A 26,144-nucleotide genomic window follows, 5' to 3' on the forward strand; every position below is an offset into this window, starting at 1 on the left:
TGCATACACATCATGGCTGCCTCGCGTATCCTTTCTCCTTTCACAGCCATGGTTGTATGTCCTTAGAAACTGACACTATGCGTTCATGAGTATTTCTCCAGTCATACCCTAGAAATGCAGATTTGCTGGGCTTGGAAGGGCACTGTAGACAGCTTGGACAGGGCACCAGAGGGTTAATCACTATCAAAATAGTTTCTGATTAATTTTTTGCTAATTACTTATTTAATCGTATATAAAAAGAACTAATCTTAAGCTCACTTCAAGCTGAACACTGTATTACAACTATCTGGAAGAGCATGAAGTCTTTCCAGTTGAAAAACTGGCTTAAGAGGGACACCGCTCCAGTATACAAGATTAGGGCGTTACTTTTATTAAATTAAGATATCCAATGAGAGAGTCACTGCTGGTCCCTTGACAGAGATGAAGACATCCCACCTGCAGCAGCAGCCCTGGTGGTCCGCTGATGGCATTAATCATGGTGGAAATACACATTTTCTCTCTTTCTGTCCCATACACTCCAACCGGACCACACACACAAACCTGGGAATTCACAGAAATACCTCCCACACTGATCTACAAACTCAAACGATGAAGACATCGGCTCCCACACCACCACAGGATAACCTCCTTTTTCTGAGGGGAAAAGTTCTTCACTCATCTCCCCCCCTGCTGTCTGTCCGTGTGTCTCGGTGGGCTAATCAGGAACACAATAGCGTCTCAGTGTGGCACCTGGAAACTAATAGTGTTTAGACTGAAGAGGAGGTGAGTCAGATCCCCAGTCTCTCTGACTCATGACCGAGACTCAGACCGGACGGTCCCAGACTGGATAGAGAAGGAGGAGAAAGCAGTGGTTGGGGGTGGGGGTAGGGGTAGGGGGGGTGGGTGTTTGAGGGCCCTGTGGGAGAAAAGACAAGGGAGGTGAGACAGGGAATTAGTTTTGCAGGGGCAGAGAAAATAGAATAAACAATAAAGTGTAAAATATATCCAAAGCACTGATAAAGTTTTGTTGAGACTGTGTTCATGGTCATTTTGGAGGCTGTTGTTGGTTTGTGTTGTTAGGTAAACATCCTGTTGAATATCATTCGATCAGTGTTGCTGGGCGAGTACGAAGTTCCCCTTTGCTTACGCAATTTATTTTTTACACTCTGTTTGGTGTCTCCATTTTGTTAGAGAGTTCCACTTTTAACATTCATAATTTTGCATAACTTGCAGTTGATACAGCCGGTAGTCTGAAACTGTTTATTTTGCTTTGTAAAGTTAGTTCACTGATCACTTACGAAAATGATGACTTTATGTTTCTATAAAGCTGACACATATTGCCCATTCAACTTCATATGACTCACTTGTGTAGGTGCCCTTGCTACAGTGATTTACAGTAGCGGCTGTCTGAACTGTGGGCGTATCAGTAACAAGTACTGCAGCATTATTTTTCTGGTATGGCCCAGTGTTCTCAGAATTACACTCGTATGGCATGACTCCACCATAATGTTGACTGCCAACGCAAGAAGTAGCGTTCCTCATATGTTGGAAAGTAAAGGGGTGCTTCATCCAAAGTGCGTGTCAGGACAGATTGGTGAACAGCACCACAAAGTCCCTTGCCCACACCTTTTTGACATCAGGATTGAGGGGCTGTGTCCGACAATTGTTGTAGCTGTCTTAAACCAACAATCCAACAATCACAATCACACAATTGTTGTTGTTGACATTCACACCTGGAAGCTGCCCAGTTCAAGCACAATCTTATCTGCCCGCCACTGAGCAGTGTTTTTCTAACGTTTAGGCCTTCCCTGCTGTCGTATTTCTAGTAGAAAAGAAAGTAGTTCCAGTAGATTCTACTGCAGAAAGAAAGTAGTTCCAACATGAAACGGCTCACAACAATTTCTGTGGATTATCTTAAGTGACTGGGTCATGATTTTTGGAAAGAGATACTGGTTTTGAATTTTTCAAATGTTTTTTTTGAGCACCGTGGCTGATAGCGAAAAAACTTTGCAACTCACATGAAAACAATATAGATGGATAAATAGCACTACAGGCCGGAGGAAAAGTGTAGAAAAGATCATGAATTAGTATTGCCTACTGCAGTTTTAAGCAGGTCTTACCCTAACCATACCTCAACTATAGTTTATTTGCCATGCTAAATCAAATTGCCATTTACTGCAGGACTGCAGTATTGATGGATGTTTCAGTATTTTGTTTACCCCTGTACATGACTATAACATATTGACATTAATAGAAAAAGAGATATACAGTAAATGGGTGTGTGGGTGCTGCTTCATTCCCACTAGTTGTGAAATCAGGCGCCTGCCCAAAAGTGTTTCCACGGTAAAACATCACCAGATAAATTGTTCCACTTTATGTCAATACGGCAACAGCAGCAAACACTAATGGTAAATTCATAGTTTACAGGACAGAGGTGGGTGTGCTTTTTGAGGAGATGGAAAGGACTGAAAGGGAAAAGGACCGATGGAAATGCTGAAATAAACTTTTTCACCTGAAATTAATATATTGTGACTTTTAGAAGCCGAGTCTGGTTAAGATTAGCTCTTGTGTAAGGGATACTGTGTTTGTCAATAAAGTTACAGTATAGTTACCTTCTCATTCTGAGAGGGAAGTTAAAAACAGCAAAGTGAACAGTTTCTTTATTTTTGCCTTTTGTGTATAATCAGTTTTGTAGGCATTCTGTAGCACACATGAAGAAAGTTCAATAAAATCACACTGACAGCACAAGACAGGTTTATGTTTTCAGTTTTATCCTAGAGGGTAGACATATAATCAGGACACAGCGGGATTTACTATAGCTCTGGACTGACATAGTCCCACTTTAGTTATATATTTATCAAGCTAATCCAGTGGAGTACATCTTTTACACCAAACCTATTTCAAAAAACAATATTTAGTTATGTATTTGGATTGGACCCTGGCTGTTACCTCCCAGAATCCAGTAAAATTACAGGGGGAAAAGGCGGCTAAAGGAGGTGACATAGCCCACTCTGACTCTTTCTATTAGAATGTACACTGGACTGAGGTCAGCAGTCGGACCCCTCACGTGCTGAGTCACTGGGATGCCCTGCAGAGTGAAGACGTGTAAGAAATTGCTGGTTACTCAGACACACTCATGGTAGTGCCGAAATGAGTCAACGGTAATGCAGGAGCCTGTTGCGCTTCTTGAGCAGCACTCCGATCTGTGAGTTAATATTATATGCCATCTTGGATTTTACACGTGTTGCATTTACTGTATGCTAGTCCAGTCATAACGCAACCGTAAGTAGGCATGGCAAGCCAGTCATGCAGTGAAGACGATAATCTGCATCTAAAGTGTTCAGAAGTCTTTTTAAAATCACCTTTCCAAAACTGAAAACATGAGTAAAAGTTTAAAGACAGTCATTTGGTCAGAAAAATTAATATGTGCCAGATAAAAATGAGAGGCCTTCTGTTGTCTCCTTCAGTCTGAAATTAAGCAGCCATTGTTTTTAAAATTACCAAAATTTTTCAAGTTGTAGGTTCACGTTCATTATGTTGTAATCTACTGTTTTAGATTGGGGGGCTTTACAGGTGTAGCAACAGTAACTAAAATGGAGGCAGAGATTAGTGAAGGATCGACTGGTTGACATCACCTGCTCAGAGTAAGTCGTGTTTTTGTTACTGACTTCTTCGTGATGTCTTGTTTTTTCAGGTGATATGTTCTTTAGGACTTCACCTTCCGTAGTTAGTTGGTGTTATAAACATGTAAGGTTTTTTTTATCAGTGTCAACTCTTATTAAAATATGGGAAGTTTTCAAATGACAGTCTGATGTTAACTACAGTGGTGATCAAAAATCAAGATGTGTGACTGAAGTTGCTTTAGCATTGCTGGTAGATGTGTTGTATCACTTTTTGATGAATGCAAGCCAGTTGTTTGAGCTAATCGTGGACATATGCCTGTACACAGACAGGAAAATGATATTGATCTTTTATCTGGCTCCGAGTATGATCAGTGATGTTATAATCTTCTGTCATACTATTAATGTCTTATTAATGGTTTCTAACTGCTCATAATCAGACACTAACTCATTCGGCGTACATTCAACATTAATTTTAACTCTAAACGTTATTCCATCCCGCAAGAGAAATTTCAAAGGGGGACACCGCAGCTGCAGTGTTGAAGTCAAATAGCAGAGTTTTTCAACTTAACATGTTCCCTTGATCTCTGATGACATATCATGGTGATTTTATGATTTATTACAGTAAATACATTACAGATTTCTCAAATAAATAAATAAAGTATTATTGAAGTACAAGTAATAAATAAAGGGCAAGATGTCAAACTCACTGTAAGTGTATATGGAACATTTAATCACATTACAAAAATGGTCAAATGACACACAATGTGAAAGAGCTGCTTGTACTGACAGTCCCACTGAGAATCAACACCCAGCTCTGTAGCTTAGCTTTCACTCAATTTGGTTCATTTTTCACAAGATGAACAAACCAAATGGCAGTTTGAATAAAACTGTGAGAACACTTACCAACATATAAGCTTGCATGAGGCAACTATATCCTGCCTGCTTAACATGAAGGTCAAATAAGGTAACAAAGTATTTTTAGTGTGGAGGTGGTGGATCTAAAGTAGATGTTCAATACAAGTGAATACTGGCTTACATTTGTTAGATGACCAGAGATGCTATGTAGCCCTGTATTTCATGGGTGTACAGTATGAGTAAGCAATGTTTTGCTAATGTAACTCAGCAACAAAATGTCCTAAACATCCAGAAATAATACAACAGTAATACGGACAGAAGGCAGGATCTCTCCAGACGCAGATGCTGACAGACTACTAACCAGACATAAGCACTGACTTTGTTGGAAAAGTAATTATATTGAATTTTAAGGGGGAAAATTCTGCTCAGTGTCTTGAAAGACGCAGTGTTTCTATAAAGAACAGTTGTATTCTTGTTCTTTTTAAATACCATCATAGGACATTTAAAATGTTCACGTAAGCCAGACATGGTTTTATGTGTTCAGCAGCTGTTTTATTTGTATGAAACCGGGTCTATTCTGTGGCAAATCTGAATATTATTGCTTTTAGTTAACAAATTACTTAACCAATGTGACTAAATGTGCAAAATACTGCTACTATTATTGTGTGCTTTTCCGATTATTGTTGTGTCTTTGTGGTCATTTAGGGAGCTCCCCACATCACATCATTTTTTTTTAAAATCTATTAATAAATCCAGCAGCAGGTGTGTTTATATACTGTATATATATTAAAAATATAAAACATAAATAAATGTAGAACACAATCTTATTTTATAGGACACCGACCAGTATGTCTTCAAAGTAGAGTATAACATTTAGTCCTGGGCACATAACCCACATCAACGACTGTGTGAAGGTTGAAGGTTAGTATCCCACACGGATACTAAAGATAGACCCCGGTGCCATTTTTTCTCATTTTATGTGTAATGGGTTCTCCTTGACTCATTCGTAGACTTAATCTCCCACAATCCTCCCACAATGAGCACATTGCTGAGCCAGCATTTCTCAAAGTCTTACTTTCTCAGTTTCTCTTCATGTGGAGATCAGTGAAGTACATAAGTAATGTAACAATATAAGAAATTATATTTTCATTACTCCTGTATAGATAATTTTATAATGACCAACTTGATGTTAATTTACTCAATGTACATAAAAGATCACAACTACGCAGTAGATACTGTCACTAAGTAGCTATTTACTGGGTTCATGGCTTTCCCAGTGGCCTCTGTGTTGTTGTTCTTTCTTTTTCATATTAAGTCACACAGTCAGTAACTTCTATACAGAGCATACATTTCATTTTAATATATTTAGTCTTACATTTACTTTAGCGTGGATGGCAATAATGGCAAGTCCATCAGTTGTTTCAGGCTGAAATATCTGAACTCATGGATTGAATGGATAGTCATGAAATTTTGTGGAAACTTTCATGATACTTGGATTATTCCCACTTGGGCACCTCCTGACTTAACATCTAGCTCCACATTTAATTTCTCCAATATTGTGGTTAAAGATGACATGAAACACCTTCAAAACTAATGACATAGTACTTAGTTTCTTAGCTTATGAGAATGCTAACATTCTAAACAAAGACAATGAACATGGCAAACATTATTCATCAAGTTTTTAACACTGATATTGTGAGCCTGGTAGCGACTTACAGCATTTAGCTCATAGTACCAGTGTCAAGCCCCCATGGAGTGCACCAGGCTTTGAAGCCAGTTTGATGTAGGGGCCAAACCATGTAATGACAATGTCACGTGATGGACTGCAGCCCAAAAGGACTTGTTCCCATAAACTTACATTGGGAAAGAAGTGGCTGTAAAACAGTGGATATGTTTTTTGAGTGTCACAAATGTGAAATGGCTTTGTTTTAATATCAGGATTGGATCCATTCTGCCCAATAACATTTGGAAAGTTAATAAGAGCTGCATGATTAAATTATTTTATTCCCACTCAAGTTAGCAGAGGGCTAAAGTCTAGCGTCTTGGCTGAAGCAAGTCTGTACTGCATTTGCTCTATGGATTATACAACATGGAAGCATATGTGGAAGACCACATGCAGAACTTGGCTTCATGCACCACTGAGCAGCTTTCACAGGAATGAACGGAGGCCCTCATCCAAGATTGTATCCAGTGCTCCTTAATATATCCATGGTCACTGTGTTTGAGTACAGCCTCAAAAAATAAGTTATAGCAGCATTAACATTAAAATAGTGTGGTTGTAGACTCTTAGTCATGTTTCTGCTTTCACAGAACTGCAGAAGGAGCTGCTTTTATGTTCCTCTATTTATCACACTATAGACCACACTATATTATTTACAGTGATAACGCAATGTACCTTCTAGCTTGATGGTCTTTTACCAGAAACTGGAACTACAGGCTGCAGTGCTGCATTAACACTGACTGCAGAACTGTTATATCCTGTTCATCAGCAATTTACTGTACTTATGTAATTAACCAGGCTGTGGTACAGTAGCATCTAGTATGGTGATGTACATGTTCCCCATTTCTGTCACTGCCAGTATGACTGGACATAATATGCATGAAACATCATGCCCAAGTTTGTGCTTGACTGTGTGTCGATGAGTATAATAAGATTTGTGTATATGTGTGTGTGTAGTGAAAAGTGTGGGAACTGCAGAGGAGGATGTGTGTATTTATGAAGCTGTTCCCATGAGTTCCTGTGATTTCCCCCGGATACAAGACTGCACTGGACGGGGCGGGAATTAATTTTTATCACAATAACTCCAGAGGCAGGCTGATATTCACTGTGAACAGACAACAGAATAAACAGGAGAAATTCAGGATTCACACTTTTTGGTATTATGGGTGATTTCAGGTTGGTTGCCCTCTCTGTAGTGCTAAAAGTTGTCCTGCAACATTGCAAACTGTATCAGAGTGAGTGGCTCTAAGGTTACAATTGACTGTACAAGGGCCTTGAATATCACAGGAGAAGACACACAACAGATTCTCAAGATGACACAACAATGTTGTATCGGTCAGCTATGTCATCATGTATAACATAAAATGACAAATTCCTAAATGTTACAGAAAGTTCTTGTCAGGCTGAGTGTGCACATGTTTCAAGTGCTCTGAAAAACAAGAACTAGACAAAAAAATGACATAAAATGAAACCATTTTCAGTTGCACCCAAGTTAATTAAGAGAAATTACAACCCCAGTTGGTGACCCTGTTTAGCTGGGTGTAACCTAGTCACGTTCAGACTAAGAATCATAGACGTATCCATCTGTAATGATTCATAGGTCACCAAACTTGAACTGTGGGCCCCATGGTTGTGAAAACCTGTACACTTTCACCGTCAGCCTAATTTCCAATTTTGATTTCAGGGCTCTATTGACAGTGCGTCACTTTTCCCATCCCATGTGGCTTTGACACTGCTGGCAATTTAGAACTAAAGTACGTGTGTCTTAAACTTATGCTTCAGTGCTCTTAAAGGAATAGTTATTAAACAGTTAAATATGTTGTGACAGTGAGATTGCTTCAAAAGTCAATAGATGTGAGGCCGGCATTAGCTTAGCATTAAGACTCATGGCTGGGGGAAACAGCTAGCCTGGTTTTGTTGCGAATTTAGTACATAAATTCTGGTTGTAGAGGGAGTTGCATGTGAAGTGGAACCATTTCTTTGTGAATAAAAGCCGGGTGAAGTTACTGTGCACAGCATCCTGAAGTCTTGTTGTCACAGAAGCCAAAATCAAAACTGAAACTTCTGCTGTATCAGGCAATTTGCATTAACCAGCGATTATCTGGTATTTGGCAGGAAATAGTTTCAGCGCGTACACAAACTCGGATAAATCAACAGATCAAACAAAATACAATGTTTTAATCACATCAGACTAGCTGTTTCGTCCTGTTGCTTGTCTTTATGCTAAGCTATGCTAAACTTGCCCTGACTCTTGTGCAACAGCAGCCAGTGTAGCTATAAATGACAATTACAGCATAATGTTAAATGTTAAAATGTTCTAACAATAGTAAAGAGTTGTAAAGTCAGTTATGCAGCAGTATCTATGAAACGTTAGCTAACCGGTCATACCACAAAAAGTACTGCTGTAGCTGCTGAGTTCTCAAGGAAACTTAAAAAGGCAAAATTCCTGTGCTAAGCTCTTATTATCTTTTACCGCAGAGCAATAGAAAACATCCTGGCCATAAGCGTCACCGACTAGCCGACTAGATGTGCACAACCCACAGTAGGAGGGCTCTGCAGTGGGTGATTAAATCTGCCCAGAGCATCGTTGGCACCCAACTTCTGAGCATCAGTGATATCTGTGAGGTGCCTGAATAGAGACGAGAGACAACCCCGACCCCATCCTGTTAACCCTGCTGCTGACTGGCAAGAGATACAGAGGTAACCTCTACCGTAATATCAGAATACAGAGCAGCTTCTTCCCCCAGGCTGTGAGACTGCTCAATTCATCCTCAGTACTCCACTGTGCAAAACAGTTTTTAATTGTTTTATTTCTATGACTTATTATTTATTTCACCAATCTACTCTATAAATTTTTTGTATACAGTGTTTGCTTTTATGAGTAGCGTAATAGGAGTTACAACTAATGGCAAATTTATGTCCCCTTTATGTAGAAAAATACTTCCTTTACATTGACATGATATTTAAACAGTACATCCACTTGAGGGTGCTGAGCAGAGTCAAAAGTTACCTCAAAAAAAAGAAGAAGAGTCAAAAGTTCCTCACAACAACAAACATGGTGATGCTGGAGGATGTTGTACTGTACCTGTCGAGAATGCGGGGAAAACTGAGGCAGTGGTGTAGACGGCGGTGTTCAAATACATTGTGACATGAACTTTTTCATCATATCCTTTAGTCGTGTCTTGCTTGAAGTATTGGCTACACTGCCCCCCATGGCTACCGGTGGTACTGCTCAGTTTTGTCCCTATCTATAAGCTGTGCGTACACATACAAACGAAATGACCACAAAGTTCGGACAGAAGGCTCTGTATCCATACCTAATGTTAAGCATGAATGAGCCTCTAATCTCATTATACAACTCTGTGTTGATAATGATAAATAAAGCTACCTCGTACCTTCTGTTGAATTTAGCAAGGGTGGGTTTTGTTGCTTATGAAGCACAGTTTCATTTGTAAAAATGTTTTATTTATTCTCTCAAAAGTTACATTGTCTCACTTAAACCCACATGCGTGACTTTAATTTCACTTTCTGAAAGAAAGCATACAAGAATTTTTCTCCAAATGATGAACAATTCATGTAAGGAAGGCACTTGTAATGTATACTGAAGATGTGAAGCAGAGCGTTCAGTAACCCTTCCCTGGACGGACCAAAGTTGAGAAACCACGCCTCTGGGAATTCTGGGAAAAGCTGTTTATTTCTGAATTTAGCAGCAGATTGTGCTGTTTCTCATGACACACATGGTGAGGTCAGTTCATGGGTCTGCTTCTCAGGCTTACACACACACACACACACACACACACACACACACACACACACACACACACACAGTCATCCCAAATCTACTGAAGTGAAAATAGTGCGAGCATTTTGAAGCTGAAAGAAAAAGATTGCAGCTTAAGTAGGAGATTCTTGTGTTGTGTGTGTGTGTGTGTGTGTGTGTGTTTGTGCTTGCCTCAGAAAGTTGGCCATGTCATTAGTAGAGAGCTCTTCGGAGGAAGTGGTGGTTACCGATGACTCAGCCATGCATTTCATTCTTTCTCTCCGCACTCTCCTCCCTCTGTCATCTGCTTTTCTGTCTACATTCTATTCATTCCTCTTCTCTTTTCTGCCTCTTTATTCCGTGACCTCTCATTCTCTCAATTTCTGTCTCTCTATCCCCCCCTCTTCTTTTCGCTCCTCTCCTGATTCATCTTGACCTTTGGAGGTATCTCGGTGTGAGTGTGTGTGTTATGTTGTGTGTGTCTTTGTGAGTAGGACACTCAGCAATGTGTGTGGGAAGATAACTGGCTCCCTTCAGAGTGATTAAAACATTCCTTCTCTCTTCTTTTTCCTCTCTCCTTTCTCTTTCTCTGCCCTTCTTAGTTGTCAGTGAAGACTTTCTGATGAAGAGGAGGATGAAGACTGACAAACTGGTGAGTGAAAGCAAGCTGGACATCAATTTTTTTTTCAGCGTTGGCTGGTATTTATCAATCTTAGAAGGAATGCAGTTCTAGGAAACTCCTCTTCTTTTAGATTTTAATGTATGGGCTGGTCGAGGATAGTTTACTCAGCCATTTTAGATCAGAATTTCTGATTTAAAAAGTTTTGTAAAGCAGAACCCCCCCCCCCCCCCAAAAAAAAAGCTTAAATACAGATTTTAGGTTCTTGTGTTATAAGACTGGAGAAAACAGAAGAATAAAGGGCAGAAAGGATTTAAGAGCAAGATGGAAAATATTACCCGTTTTCAGAACTTGGGTAGATTGGACTTTGAGAAGTGTTGAATGACTTTGAGTTTACTTTATTTCTGTTAAGTCTGCATGGTTGCAGTCGATGGGTCCCCTTTTTTGTTAACAGATCGTGCTGAGTGATTATCCTTGATCAATAAATAACACAGCATGCAAAAGCGGTCTCTCTTCCTACAGCGATTGGTTTAAAAAAAAGAAATCATGTAAAGTACCACCTTGAGGACAAATGTGTTCCGTTTGTTGGCAGCCGGTCAGGTTGCAGCAAATATTGGCTATATTTGGCACTTGGCTTTGTGCCTGCTTCTCTGATCTTAGTCATGTAATCATGGTGTGACGCACTGACCGCACCTGCTGAAGGGCTGAAGTGAAAGTAGCAATGTTATACTGTATATCCTGCCTATATTTCATGCAGCAGCTGTCTTCAGGTGGAAAAAGGTGATCAAAGAGGTCCAACTCAGGAGCACTTTAATCACTTTGATCACCCTATGTACAGGAATGAGTCTTTTAGTGACGTTAGTGAGAGTTTCACAATCTATTCTGACGCACATTATACAAGATATGTGAGCCGTATGTTATTTAAGTGTACATATGAGGATACTTTCAAAAACACATACAGCCTACTGTACTCTTGATCCTCATGTTGGCCTTGTTGAGTGGGCTGGCTATAACTGACAACAGTATGTCTGAACGGATTACGCTCACTGGTGTAGTTCTGGTGTAGGTTGGACATGCAGCGGTGCATAGAAATATTTAATCCTTTTGTAGATTTTTTTAAATTAGTACTTGGAAGATGAGGATATGTGTTGTTGTTGTTGTTTTTTTTTTATCTCAATGGCAAATAACTTTGTAGCTCTAGTAATACTTGTAGCAGCAGAAACCTTCAGCGTATATACAGTAGATGTCACATAATTTTCTGCTAATCGAGCCAGTCTCAGAATATCTGACTATGCAGCTCTACTTGACATTAAGTCAACGTTTTGCACCCTCTGGCTTTCACATCGGAGGTCAACTCTTGTGCAGTAGCTGCACAGATCTGCTTGTGTATCCGGACTTAGTTGCTATCTCTGCAAGCAATGGGTATGATTAAGATCTATGTGACAGGGTAGTGGTAATTTCACTTATGCATCTGCTTGACTTTCTGTTTGTCAGGTTCTTAGTTAGCTAGTCATGAAACCATCATGTCCATTAATATATTAAGAGAACTGGTTACCACGTTGCAACATGGTCTCCCATTCATTTCAATGAAAGTTGCAAACTGGGTGCATAAACTTAAAAAGTTCTTTGGGCATAATGACTCAAATCATGCCAACAGAATAGTGATCAGAGTGTTTCTGACACCCGGGGAAATGTATTCATTACTTTAGTGTTTATATTTTAATGATTGTGTATGAGGACTAAAACACAATCATTGTATCCGTGTGACTTGTAATTCTAACTGTTAATTACACAAAATGGCCTCACAGCCAGTGCAGTTCCTGTGGTCTTAATCACTGCACACGAGCTAACATGGCTAACAGAGGCTGGTCATAGTGCTGGCTAACAGTTGCAACCACTGACATTAGTAAAGATGGACGACGTATGTCCGCATCCTCTCACTGGACAAAAACTAAGCCAAATATAACAGGATACACCACCACTGGACAAGTTTTCCAGATGTTCAAAGGTTGCTCATAATATCATATGTAAATTGAAACACATGTTAATGGTGGATTTGAGACACTGAACCTTCTCTCTTCACACCAGTGAGCGATTTACACTGTATGGCAAGTAATGTTACCATTATAACTATATAAAAAATCACAGTCAGCCAAACTGATTTTAAATCAACAATTATATTGTGAATCACTGTCAGTCAGTGGTTCCCAATATCAAGAATGAACCATTGTTATGTTGTATTGGTTAATTTGACCGAAAGTCTCAGAACAGAAAGTAAGCAGCAAAGGCCTTGAATGTACCCCAAAACAGACATGACCAGCAGTGCAGACAGTGGCTGCACATGCTGGTCTGTATGTACTAGACTGTGTTATCTTAGTAAATAGATGCGTTTCAGGTATGTCTACGGAAGTTGAGATCCAGCTCATGTTCTGCTCATGTCCAGAATTTAAGGGACACGCAGTCAGATTATGAATTTCAAGCTTACTCAGATCCTCGTGGCTATGCTGATGTGGAAAGTATAATTTGGGCTCCCAGCTGCACAGCTGAAAAAGTAACAAACGTGTCATTCTTGTCTGCACCATCTCTCAGCTCAGCTCAGATACAACAGCATTGTTCATTCAGTTTAAAGAAAAAAGGATGGTCAAGAGAGTCAGAAGGGGCAGTGGTTGTGGTCAGCCTGCTGATGCCTTACCCATGCCTCCTGCCTTTGAGGCAGAAAATACAGACCATTCCCCCTCTTAATCTAAGTCATTTTAAAGATAACTTTCACTGTTTAAAAACTGAAAAACACTGACATGTTAATTGCATAACATGATTCTTGGTTCTTAGTGGTGGTTTTGGCCTGCCAGTTAAGAACTGAACTGTCGACAGGTGTTCATCCACAAACACTGAACTTATTCGAATTTAATTACACCTGTACATCTCATTGACTTGTTTTCTATCAGATGCCATGTGTATTTTTGGCAGAGCCATTTCTCCACTGGATTGTCATGATACAATTTGACCTCGACCTTCATAAATGTCAGTGTGTCATCAACAGTGGGTTAAAGAGTGGGTCTCTAGAGTCGGTCAGCACAATAGTGTTTTTTTTTGTATGTGTAATATCTCTTTCACTCTCTTTTTCACTCTCTGCTCATTTCTTTTGACACTCTTTATAATGATCTATAAGTGGTATCAGTTTCCATCTATTGTCAGAAGAAGCTTCACAAACACATACACACACAGACACAGACACACACATGTACACACTCACACCCACCTATGCCAGCCCTGTTCCGTCTAGGCTCCCCCCGTTTACCGTAAATGTGTGTTTTTGTCATCTGTGGGCCTGGATCAAGTGATGCAGTTAGTTTTGGTATCATGTCCGTAGCCATACATCTCCACCACTGAGAGAGACCGAGAGCAGTGCAGCGTGGGTAGGCGTGGGAGGGCTGTGACAGAGATGACTCAGCACACTGTTGCCGGGTAGAGAAGCACCAGATATACTCTCCTACCTCCATACATTTAAAAAAATACAGTATCTGACACAGCTGCCATTCATGCCCCAGCCTTGGGTAAATACTTATCTAAATTGGACATGAATAATATTTGCGTTACGCATTTTCCCAGCAAGCGGCCATTTTGCTTTTGAAGTGTTAACTGTGTGTAAATAATAGATGATAAATAGCAAAGCCAGGTAGGAAACAATTAAATACTTGGCAAATACTACTATGGTTGACTAATGTTAAAGGAGACCACTAATACATGCTGTTAGCTAACAAGCAAGCAAAGCAGCCAGTGGCAACTTGAACATGAAACTAGCCGCTTCTAAAGCTAACTAGTGGCAGTTCTTAGACTGGCCGGGGCCAGCTGTTTTGTCTGAGGGGCACATTTGACCTGGGTAGTAGTAGTAGTACACAAAGTAATAGCAGACAGAACAACTAAAAAGGGCCAAGACTGGTACTTATTTCAGTAACTTACAGTTTCAGTCATTTTTCATAAACAGTATTTGTCTCAGTAACATGGTGTCAGCGCCATGTCATTACAAGAAAGTGATCATTTTATTATTATCATGGAGGGGGGTCCAAATACAATATTATAGGGGCACTGGCCCCTGTTAGCCTCCCTTACAACCACCCCTGAAGCTAGCTTATGCTACATATAGGCATCCACTGACAGTCAAATGAGAACCGACCAGGGCAATGTTTCCCAGACCCTTCGTAGCGCTACGTGTGTCATAAGTTGTATTTTAAGGTCTCCCTTAAGGTTGTCCCAACTCTGGGAAACAGCCCGTAACCTTAAGCGAGACCTTAAAATACAACTTATGACACACGTAGCGCTACGAAGGCTCTGGGAAATGGGGCCCAGATTGGTTTGGGCTGTCAAATTTAACACGTTAATAATGTGTTAACACAAATTTCTTTTAATGCCACTATTTTTTTAATGTACATTCTGTTATATTGGCCTGACCAATAGTTTGAATCAGAAGCAAGCTTCCCTGTCTCTCGACAATGTGAACAGGCTCGTCTGTTAGGCAACTGGCTCAACGCAAAGAAATAGAAGTATAGGAAGAGGGAGTGCTGATTGAGCTACAGCTCCACCGGAAACCAGGTAAAACTAAAAATAAGACTGAACCACAGCAGAGAGGGAAAGAGCGTGTGAATATGGACAGATGTGTCGGCTTGATATAAAAACTTTTTATGATCATGAATTGTAATGTGACCTTACACTTCTGTGGTGGAGTTTTTGCTCCAAGTCTGATTTATGTGCTTTTAAATACATAATTACTTCATGCTGCTTGATCATAACAGTGAGGGAGGAGAGACGAGCTGCAGAGAGGAGGGAGGGGGAGTGAGTGTGTGAAGTACCGACCGATATAAAAACGTTATTGATCATAAATCCTGATGTTACTGTACTGGTCTGTGGTTTAAACACTGCAAATAAAAATATCGGTCTCTGTAAAGATCGAACTGACAGACGCTTGTCTCCGCCACAAAAGTTTGTCACTGTGCTGCATTATTGTAAGTCACGATGAAGAGTCATCTCCTCGGTGTGTGCAGTTTGCTGTCTGCTGTTGTCTAAAACATCCTCACTGATATAAACTGTCAGAGTGACACTGATGGAAATTATCCTGTTGTCTTTATACAAAAACATCATTATATAAAGTGAGCTGAATAAAGGTGAGGATTTTTCTCATCAGAGAACGATATTTTATTAAAGAAATAAACTATTATTAACAATAATAATACTAAGGAAACAAATAAATGCATATAAATAGCATTTTTTTTCTAAACTACAGCTGGTTCTGTAGTGTTTGAATTTTAAATCTGAAGCCTTCAGCTCCATAGAAGCTTCAACTGACTTTTCTATTGAAGCTTTTCGAGCATTTTGGCCTCAATGTTAAACTGAGCGGGTCAATACGCTCATCTGTGCCTGATGGACTGATGGGTTTTTCACGTTACTATTTGAGTAGAAATATTTGTCATTGTTTTTGGTTCATATATTTTTTTTTACATTTGAATTACACTTTAAACACTTGAAAAATATCCCTTTAAGGTACATTTTGAACGAATAAAAAAATGTGTGATTAATTTGTGATTAATTGCGATTAACTGATTAAATACTTAAATCGATTGACAACACTAATTTAAACGCATAATCATTACTTTTGTATAAACTAATTTGTGACAGATGTGTTACACATGATGAAAATGTAACCAAGACTGGATTGCGTTTTGTATTAACATAATGAGGAAGTGTGAAATACCGTATCTGGTGAACTATTGTTCACACTTACTGAATCAGTAAAATTTTCTCTGATAACCCACTTCATTTGTTTACCTATCTGGCATTATAATCAGCTCATAATAACAACGGCATTATACACCTTTTTTTATGGTTATGTTTGGCAGCGCTTGGCTACGGCAGTGGAAATATCATGGTTTAGTTAAATACCAAAAAAGTCTGTGGTGATCAGTGGTGGTTATTCATGCCACCTCTATGCTTGAGGCATGAATGTGCGTACTTCAGACAAAAATTTTGGGATGACATTGTCAAAATGACATTGCCTTTCAGTGCCAGAAGTGGTTTACGTCTAATGCTGTTGAAGTCCATTTGTTCATTTGTCCTTTTCAACTATTACTCACCCTTTCATAACTCTGACACAAGCGTAAATATACATGATAGCTCGAAGTTGGCCTTTGAGTGTTTTTTTTAAGGTTGGGCAACAGAAAAGGAAAGTAATTCAGCATTTCTGTTGCCAGTTGCCTATTTCACTGTTCTGAACTGCTTGAATGCAAAGCTTATTGTTTGTCATCTCCTCAAAATTGCTATTTTAGTAATTAAAATAATTATGATGGAACTGGTGCGTGGAGACTTTACATCTAGTCACATTGTAATAACTATTTTTGGCTGTGGGCCACATGGCTGGTAAACTGCATGAGGACTCCTGGGAGTCCCCTGACAAGACTTTGAATACCACTCTAAAAAAAGGTGTGGGCGTGGGGTTGTAACACAGAATTACAGGACACCTGTGACTGTCTTTGGGCTCATATTAAGCTGTCTGTTAAATGTAAATGTTAAAATCGGAAATTATTTGACATAATGGCCTTATCAAGCTTAACTTGTGCTGAGTTGGCTGCTATTCTACAAGCAGAAAATTATTTTTTCTGTGGGTTAAATTACACTAATGGTAAATATTAAAACTTCTCGTTGATTGATGTTGATCATGATCATATGTGTCAAAAGTAAAGAGTGTGTGTCAGTTAGTTAAGACTAATTTAGCACGTTTAGATGGATATAACAACACTTAGAACATTTAGTAACATTTTGTTTTTTCAAATGCTGACGGGAATATATTTATATAACTGAAGGTTTGGGTACGGCAGATAAGAGTGGCTACAGAAGAAGTGAGAACCTGCTATGTGTCATCCAGGGGATTAAAGCAGAAATGAGAGATTAGAAAATGACTTTGCACCACAGCTCCCCGAGGTATACAAGCAAAGATCGGCCCTGTTCTTTCAGTCTGAGAATAGACTGTTTTACATTTTTATGATAATATTCCACCTGGAATGTTACAAACAAATTAATGCAGCACACTTCATGTATTAGTCTCAAGGGAATATTTTAATGTACAGTGAGGTAGACTGTATATGAACCTGACATTTGATTTGATTTGTTCATATATATATTAAAAATACAACTTTATATACACATAAACAGATAAAATGTGATGGAAACCCTCAGAGGGACTTGATCAGGAAACTATCCAGTGCATACCTGGATAAATTAGAAATGAATAGGAAAAAAGGAGAAAGGTAGTGAGAAGACAAAAGAAAAAAAGTTAAAGGATAATATTGGACACACTAGCAGACATTCATATATACAAGTGCAGAAAGTAATTAAATAAAATTAGAATGACTGATTATTAAAGGGCATTCCAACAAGATAATCCATAAGGATGGAGATAAAAAAAACAACAACAACAGTCTTTTAACAGTGATCTTAAATTATAGAGGTGCTTTACTGACTAATGACTTAAAATTCAGTTTCTCCTCTTTAATCAAAAATAGATTTGAAGCCTGACAAACAGTCTCACCACAAATTCCATTAGTTGCTGTTCTGGAGCTTTTGATTGTATTAAACAGTCTTCAGCAGATGGAGTTTGTCCAGATGTTAGGTGTTCAAAATTCAATTTTTGAGTGCACTTCAAGGACTAATCATCCATTTTTTCCCCCTTACAAGTTGAGAATGAAAATTCACTCTCAGCCTTGAAAACAAAACAATCTCAGCACAAAGTCAGTTTAGTAGCGGGTCTGGAGTGTGAGAATACATTTATAATTCTCTAACAGCTACTAAATAGACATTCTGTTGAGACAGTTTTGTTAACTTTTGCCAAGGTCAAGAGTGAACTTTCAGTCTCTAGGTTCTGGAGTAAAACCAAATGTGCAGTCATTTCGGTCCACTTTCCTACATTGACCTATACCCCTTGTTGTAACATCTGGCTAGTGAGTCCAAATATTTTAGCCATGCTGTATCCTCTGTTTCAGTGTGTTTGCTGCCCAAACTATGAGTGTTAGGGTTTGATTGCATCTGAAAAGGTCAGAAGCTAAAGTACAAACAATGTAAAATCAGGGCAATTTTGACTCAACTTCGCTTGAAACAAGGCAAGCCGAGCGTATTTTTCTCCTACGAGCACTTTACAGTAAACGCCGAATAAAAAAAACAAAAAAAACAAGCCACAATAAGACGAAGAAGAAAACAACAGAAGCTGGGGCGAGCAAAACAGGGCTAGAATTGCTTTTGTGTGCATGCTTGTGCATGTGTGTGTGTTTGTGTGTAAGTTTGGTACTGGTTTGAATCAAACTGGTTTTGGTTTGTCTGAACGTGAAACCATGACATCGTCCTTAAAATACCTTCTCACTGCAGAAATTCATGAGTCAGTAATGTAGAGTTTCTCAACCTTGGGGTCGAGGCTCCACATGTGGGCTAAATTGAGTCCCTGGAAATCTGTAGAACTGTTGGAGCAATGATTTTCTAGATTTTACTTAAATTTAAAGAAATTATTATTTATTTATTTTATCAGACACAAGCTAGAATATAGGGTTATTCTAACAATCATTGATTACAAAAGAATAAATTTCCATGAATATTTAATTGAAGGGAACTAAAAGCTGTCACATGCCTGAAAAGGTCAGGCCAGTATGAATCCATTTTGTTATGTGTGTGTGTATGTCTCATGTGTATTGTCGACCCGGTTGACAGCTGGCGATTTGTGTCCCTAAACGCACAGGTGTGGTGTGATGTGTTTGTGTGTGTGTGTGTGTGTGTTCTCATGAGTCAGATGTCAGCTTCGAGATCAATAAATGTCAAAGCTGAATATCCAGTCAAGGTGAAAACAGTAGTAGGTCACTCATGTGTGGGCGTGTGTGGGCGTGTGTGTTCTGTTGCACCTTTACTCATCACGAATTACGGTCCGCGATACAGTAAATGACTCAGAACGCCACAAACATCACTCTGCTAATTACTCAGGGGTTGTAAGAGGAGGCACAAATGACAAAGATGTTTTCAGAAGATCATATTCTACGGTTAGCTTTCTCATTTGTCGGCTAAAACCTCTCTCTGATTCTCTCAAACTCTTTTAACTCCTGTAGAAAAATGACTGTCGTCCTGCTGGTGACATAATTCTTCTTCTGATTCTGCTTTGTGAAATACAGAGGTTACTAAGTTCAAACAGTTTTCTAAAATGGCTGTGCTGTGCAGCATTTTAAATATGCGCAGTTACTCCATTCATTTACTTTAAATAAGATACCATCAACCTCTAGTGGCCTCTATGATGTATTCAGCGTTTTTGTAGTAATGCAGTCAGGTCGTGTTTGTTTCATTCACTGTTTTGATGTTGTTACAAGCTAAAGACTTCTGTTGTGTCACTACAACAGAATCAAACAGACTTTTATTTGATAAACTTGTTGACCCCTCACAGAAAAAGTATAAGATCAGATGTGTGGATGCATAACTTTAAGAAAACTTTGACTATATATATCATATATAGTATGTATTATTATTATTATTATATATGAGTACTAAATATGAGAAATACAAGGATTCGCTGATTTATTGATTAGTTGATCAACTGAAAATTAATTAAGAATTATTTTGATAACTGATTAATCATAGTAGTCCATCAAATATTCTCTGGTTTAAACTGCTCAAAGTTTGAGGAGGGGGAGGGGGGGGTTGATTTTTACTCTCCAATTATGCTGGAAAAAATATGTTAAAAGATCAAATTATTGTCTGTTAAAGGGGCCAACCTCCTAGTGATTCATTTTTTAAATTAAATCTTACATCTTACAGAGTTGACAAAATGTTTTTTCATTTCACAGCAGAGTGGTAATGAGCAGCCATTTTTATTTTTCAGAATTGCTTAGAGTTCTCTTCATACTAATCAAAATACACATTTTTAAACAATTACTTACTTAGCTTTGATTTAGAATTATGAAGTTGACATGTTATGGTTGAGACACATCTGATAGCAAAATGATTTAATGAATATGACATAAAAGAGAAAGCTCATCAGTTCTTGAGCAGTATTCCTGCCTTTTTTTTTTTTTTAAACCAGGGAGTGAGACAGGGGTCCTTAAAGTAGAGCTAAACCTCTTAATGTATGAGTAAATCATGTTTTTGTAAAAATCTGACAGAGTTGACGGGAATCTGGGACACAGCTTTTGTGTCAGCAATTTTTTAATTGTTTAAGGTAATGAGTTTGTGTTTAAGACAAGACAAAATATATATCAAAGCATCCCACAACATTTCATAAATTCTATATTTTTCTATATTTTTCACCAAACTATTGGAATTAGAGTGTTGGATTTTTTTCTTTTCTTTTTTTTTTTTTTTTAGGACATGATTTGTCCACTTCTCAAGAATGGGTTAATCGTCAGATTAATCAATGACTAAATTGATTTGACATGACAGCCCTAAAAGCTAATCACCAATAGTCAGAAGAGAGCTGTAGTAAAAGGTTTAAATGCGGCGACTGGAAATTTCTTGTGTCAGCAGACAGTGGTGTTAGGAGCTTATATTTAGACTTGTAGCAGCAAAACCAAAGTGATAAAAGAGTGTGTCTCATAATGAAAGACAATCCTGCGCAAGATCACAATGTTTTCGTACAACATAACATAACTGAACACCAGTCGTCTTTGTTCTCTTGAGAACAGTACAAATTACAAAATATAAACTGTAATTCAGAACAAAAACGAACACTCAATGGTTTTGTATTACTGTCACTAAATATTTGCATGTAACTCGCAACATTTTATCAGATGATGGCAGAAATCCACAGTGGTGATGTCATGCAAGGTGTTTTACCTGGTGGAACAAAACATAGTGGGCTAGTTAACACGTTGGACTTTCATTTTGATGTTTCTTGTAAATCCCTTCAGAAAATCTCATTTTCCACTGAGATTCTGGGTACCAAACTGCAGAAATATTAAGATTACAGCCTCCAAAAAGCCTTGCCACCCTCTGCCTCTCAATTCTAACCACACAGTTTCAACTTCACATCATGTTACCGGGTCTAAACGTGCAGTGACTCTCATCGGTGACTCTTATTGGCTCTTTCCATTCTTCTTATTAATCTTCAAAACAAACAGAGTAATGAGAGGGGAGGGCGTTTGAAGACTTATGGGAAAGTGCAGTCTTATTCTGGGAATCATTAGCTGATGTCAGTCATCTTCACCTTGGAATCGTTGGATATATATATATATGTACATGTATGTATATATATATATATATGTGTGTGTATATATATGACCTCTCTTTCCTCCAACAGTTATTTAAATGAAATGAAATGAAGGAAGGTCTAAAGGGGAAATGTCTTTTTGGTGGAACTGCTAACAACTTAGTCATATGAAACATGATAAACATCTCTGCACACTAATGTTGAGAACTACTGGTTTAGCATTCAACCATTTGTCTTTTTTTTTAATAAACTAATTGTGTTTTTTGTCTTTTCTTAGAAATCTTAATCTAAAAAATAAATAAACTAAATAACTACAGCTGTTAGATTACTGCACTATATTTATATTTTTCCCTTTGTTTCCCATTGTGGAGTAGAGGTATAAAGAGGCATAAAAATACTTTCAAGTATAGTACAAGTACCACAAACTGGTGCTCAAGAACAGTACTTGAGTCAATGTATTTAGTTATTTTCCACCACTGACAGTGGATAAATAGTGTGGAAACAGATGTCAATTGTCCTTTAAGAGGTGCGGTCACACAGTAGTGCCTCCGTGAGCTGAAGGAAGCCAGAGTATAACATACCTGAGCAGGTTGGACCACCAGTTTACAGGCAGATGATTCAACAAATACTCTTTCTTTTCTTTCATCTACAAAGGCAAGTTTGATGTTAATCTTTTAATATAGATAGATTCATACTTTGCATCATTCTGATTGGGTTAACTGATGTAAGTCAGGTGAAGATAGGGTTGCTAAAAGAATAAATTATTATAATTTTTTAGACTTTTATTGCTGAGTTACTGTTGATGGCACTTTAATGGCCAGTATTGGTTTGTACTGGGTACAGCATGATAAAAACAGTCAGGAGCAAACACATCACATGACATAATTAATAATAATCACAATATTCCTCTGTGGGCTTGGCTGCCGTGTTTAATCCAATGCACAGACGCAGGGGTAATCTCACGCTGGAGGTCAGACCTTAACCTTTTTATTTAAGTTAGATTGTTGACACCTTTTAACATTACTAGAAAAACAACCTGTTTTTTCTTTTTTTTTTTTTTTTTGTAAATAAAGATACCCTCCTTGTTTTGTTACAGTGCTCCAAAAGTCCCAAATGTCCTTTGTCCTCACTTGTTTATATCCCACTCATAGCAGCAGTGTAGTCCTTGAAATGATGATAATACAAGAAAACTCCATTATGAGTGAAAATCCTTGTACATATGCGAGTTTAATATAATTAGCAATAAAATACCAAAATTCAAAGTAATGCCCATTGTGAACAATGAGGGTGTTTTAAAACTAATAACTCCAAATACTGCTTAAACCCTACCAGTGCTCATATTTTATGAGCAGATGTTTTGTCAGATGTTTTAGCCCTGATATAAAGTGGAAAAGTGTTAGAACCAGTGCATGCTGGGAGCCTTCCTAAGCAGTGGAGATAGATATGAGTAGAACCTGAATGTGTGGGGTAAAAGTCTAAATTATCACTGGGTTAATACTGAGTTGTCCCAAAGGTTTTCTGGGTTTTGACTGCTTTGATCACACAGGGAGAACGTGTGCTTTCCAGGAAACATTGTTAGTTTGACTTTCCACTTCATCAGAGTATCTATAAGTCATCATGTGTCCTGTGAGTGTTTACCTGGGTGGGTGGGAGCAGTTCTCCTCGTATGGGTGTTTAAGAAGCTGAAACCAGGCCAGGTGTCTGACTAAGCCTAACTAATATGAAGCCATGATACTCAGTAAATGTCACTGTGCGTGTAGACAAAGACAAAAATGAGACAGACTGATGTAGTTCAATACTTTCTCCACTAGAGGGCGGCTCCTTCCCACAGAAAACAGCCTGTACACACCAACAATATTTTTCTCTGGTACAATACCACTGCTTACCTTCCTCTAAAATACTTTTCAGTCCACTTTAAACTTTATTTTCGACGTTTTTCTGCTAAATTTCGATCTATCACCAACATAAACCACAACCAGCCACTTTTCAATCATTAAACTCCGTGTCTTTTTAACAATAGGTATATTATCTTTTAACTCTAATGGTTTTACACCGCAATTGTCGGCCATAAGTGACACTTAAAACTCTATTAATCAGTAAAATATATTAATAATATTACTGTAGGCTGTGAGATCGTAGCTGTGGCGCTCATTGTAGCGTTTAAATTAATTTCATACTGCTTTATGGTATGCGTGTTGTCCTTGATGAACTCTTATGCATTACTAATATTCCTACAAACTCAATTACGCTGTTATTTTGGTTTTGATATATAAATATGCTCTTCTTTTATTTCATTCCTTAATTTTACTTATTAATGGTCACATTCTACACATTATGCGCTATTTTAAAACACTTGTTATGCTGTGAAATGACCTCCTCATGTCTCCTACATCGTGTAGCCCGTGAGATCTATGGGAAAATGCGGTTATTATTATTATTTTTTTTATATCACATTATCACTTTTCTGTGCAGGATTTCGAGACAACCACAGGTCAAATGAGACTTTTACCAAAACGAAAAAATGCGTGGGAGTTTTCCTACCAGACCTTGTTAACATATTTGACCCAAATACACACACCTCTGTTTCAAAGACACATATCACCATTCATAACTAAATTAAAATGAAACGCCTTTATGTGTGTTTTGTGCAGGATTTTACGCTGTCAAATATGAAGTGTGGTGTTGATGCGATGGAGACAGAAATGAGTCATTATGTTACATTATTGCTAGTTTGGAACTAACATTTTATAAGACAATACACTACAGTATGAGTTTGCTGTAAGTGTCTAAGCACTTCGCCAGTATTTTTCAGAAAATCGGAAGCAAAAAAAAAAGTCTTCATTTTTAATGGCAGAATAAAATTTATATGTAATTTTCTGACGCTGTCGGGAATTTAGTATAAATTCAGTTGCAGCTGCAGGAAATAACTCGAGATTATATAAGAAATAGTACTTGTTAAAGGTTAGTGTGATGAGTAATATTTAGGCTACAAGTGTGTGATTTATGTATTTTCGCATCATGCTTTAATGCTGACTTTTCTACATCAGCCACAGGTCGTTTGGAGCCGGTTAATGCGGAGACACGATGGCCTGCAAACACGTCCGCCGAGGCTCGGGATGTTTTCACAAACACAAACGTCGCTGGAGCTAAAAAGAAAAAAAAAAGAAAAAGAAAAAACAAAAGAATGAAAAGCAAAGAACATGTTAAATAACCACTGTTTTTAACTTTTGTCTTTTTAACGCATGAAATCCAGTTTGATTCCTTCGCTGCGGGGTCTCCTCCTCGACGCTGAACGGGGGATTTTTGCGGCGAGTCTGCAGCTTTTTACCGCATTTTTTGCGGTATTGGTGTGTTTATTAATCTCGTCATAACTCTTGACCCGTTTTTCTTTATGATTTAACTTATCTAAATAATAACATATTATTAATCAAGGAGTATGATGAGCAAATATCGACAGAAATTCGTCTTATTAATCTATTAAGATATATGAGGATTTTATCGCTGCGCATATATTAAATAAAATAAGATCTTATTTAAACAGCAAATAAGACGGTTTTTTTTATAATTTAAAACGGTGGAAAAATTATAAAAACGTGGTGAGAAAGAAATATTAAATAACAAGCTGTCACGACTTCCCCTGCAATATCGATCTGCCTCCCGCGACATTGTTGACAGGTGTGTTTATTACTCTGTAAACAGAAAAAACAACAAGAACAGATAATGTAAATGTCACAGCAGCCTGATAAGCTTCCTGTGTGATGAGAAGGCAGACATTTGACATTTTAGTAGGTTTGTTTTTCCTTCTCACACTTTCTCACACAGAGAGAAGTCGAGTCACACCAGCAGGAATTAATGATCAAAGTGTTTTTTAAACGTGTAAATAAACGAAGGTAGAGCATTAGGGCGAATTATCTAATGTCATTTATAGAAAATAAAAATCTCTTTAAAAAATTGCTCAATTATTTGACTCAATTAATTATGAATGATCTAGTTATTTATTTCTGTTTGATTATGGCATTGTCTTATAAATTTACAGTGGCATCTAAATACTTTTATTAATTTCTATAAACTTAGGGAAAGAATCAAAGAAAAGATCCACCATGTATAAACAGTGTAATAACTCCCTACAGCTGGGAGCTATTAGAGAGGATCTTCTGTCTCATTCTTCTTTTCATGTGCTTTTTGATGAAGCACATTAAGTTTTTTGGGGGGGTGTGAGTACCCTACACCTTGTTAATCTTTTGACTTTACATTGTACTAAATGGATAAAATTATTTTTAAGAGGGAATTTAAAAGAATAACTAAATTCACTCAATGTCTGAGTCGTGCCTCTCGACGATGATGGAAAAATATAGCAGTAAAATCCCAAA

General features: G+C 38.0%; 1 long non-coding RNA gene across 1 annotated transcript in view; it reads left to right on the forward strand.

Moving 5' to 3' along the window:
• LOC146315639 (uncharacterized) overlaps window positions 1-26,144 on the forward strand; it is a 97,333-nt gene that overhangs the window by 18,214 nt on the left and 52,975 nt on the right. The window contains exon 2 of the long non-coding RNA XR_014771877.1: window positions 10,540-10,589. This is a non-coding gene — a long non-coding RNA (uncharacterized LOC146315639). The remainder of the gene's footprint in view (window positions 1-10,539; window positions 10,590-26,144) is intronic.

The sequence above is a fragment of the Lutjanus erythropterus genome, chromosome 14, assembly GCF_056507025.1.
Source record: "Lutjanus erythropterus isolate fLutEry1 chromosome 14, fLutEry1.hap2, whole genome shotgun sequence".
NCBI lineage: Eukaryota > Metazoa > Chordata > Actinopteri > Lutjaniformes > Lutjanidae > Lutjanus > Lutjanus erythropterus.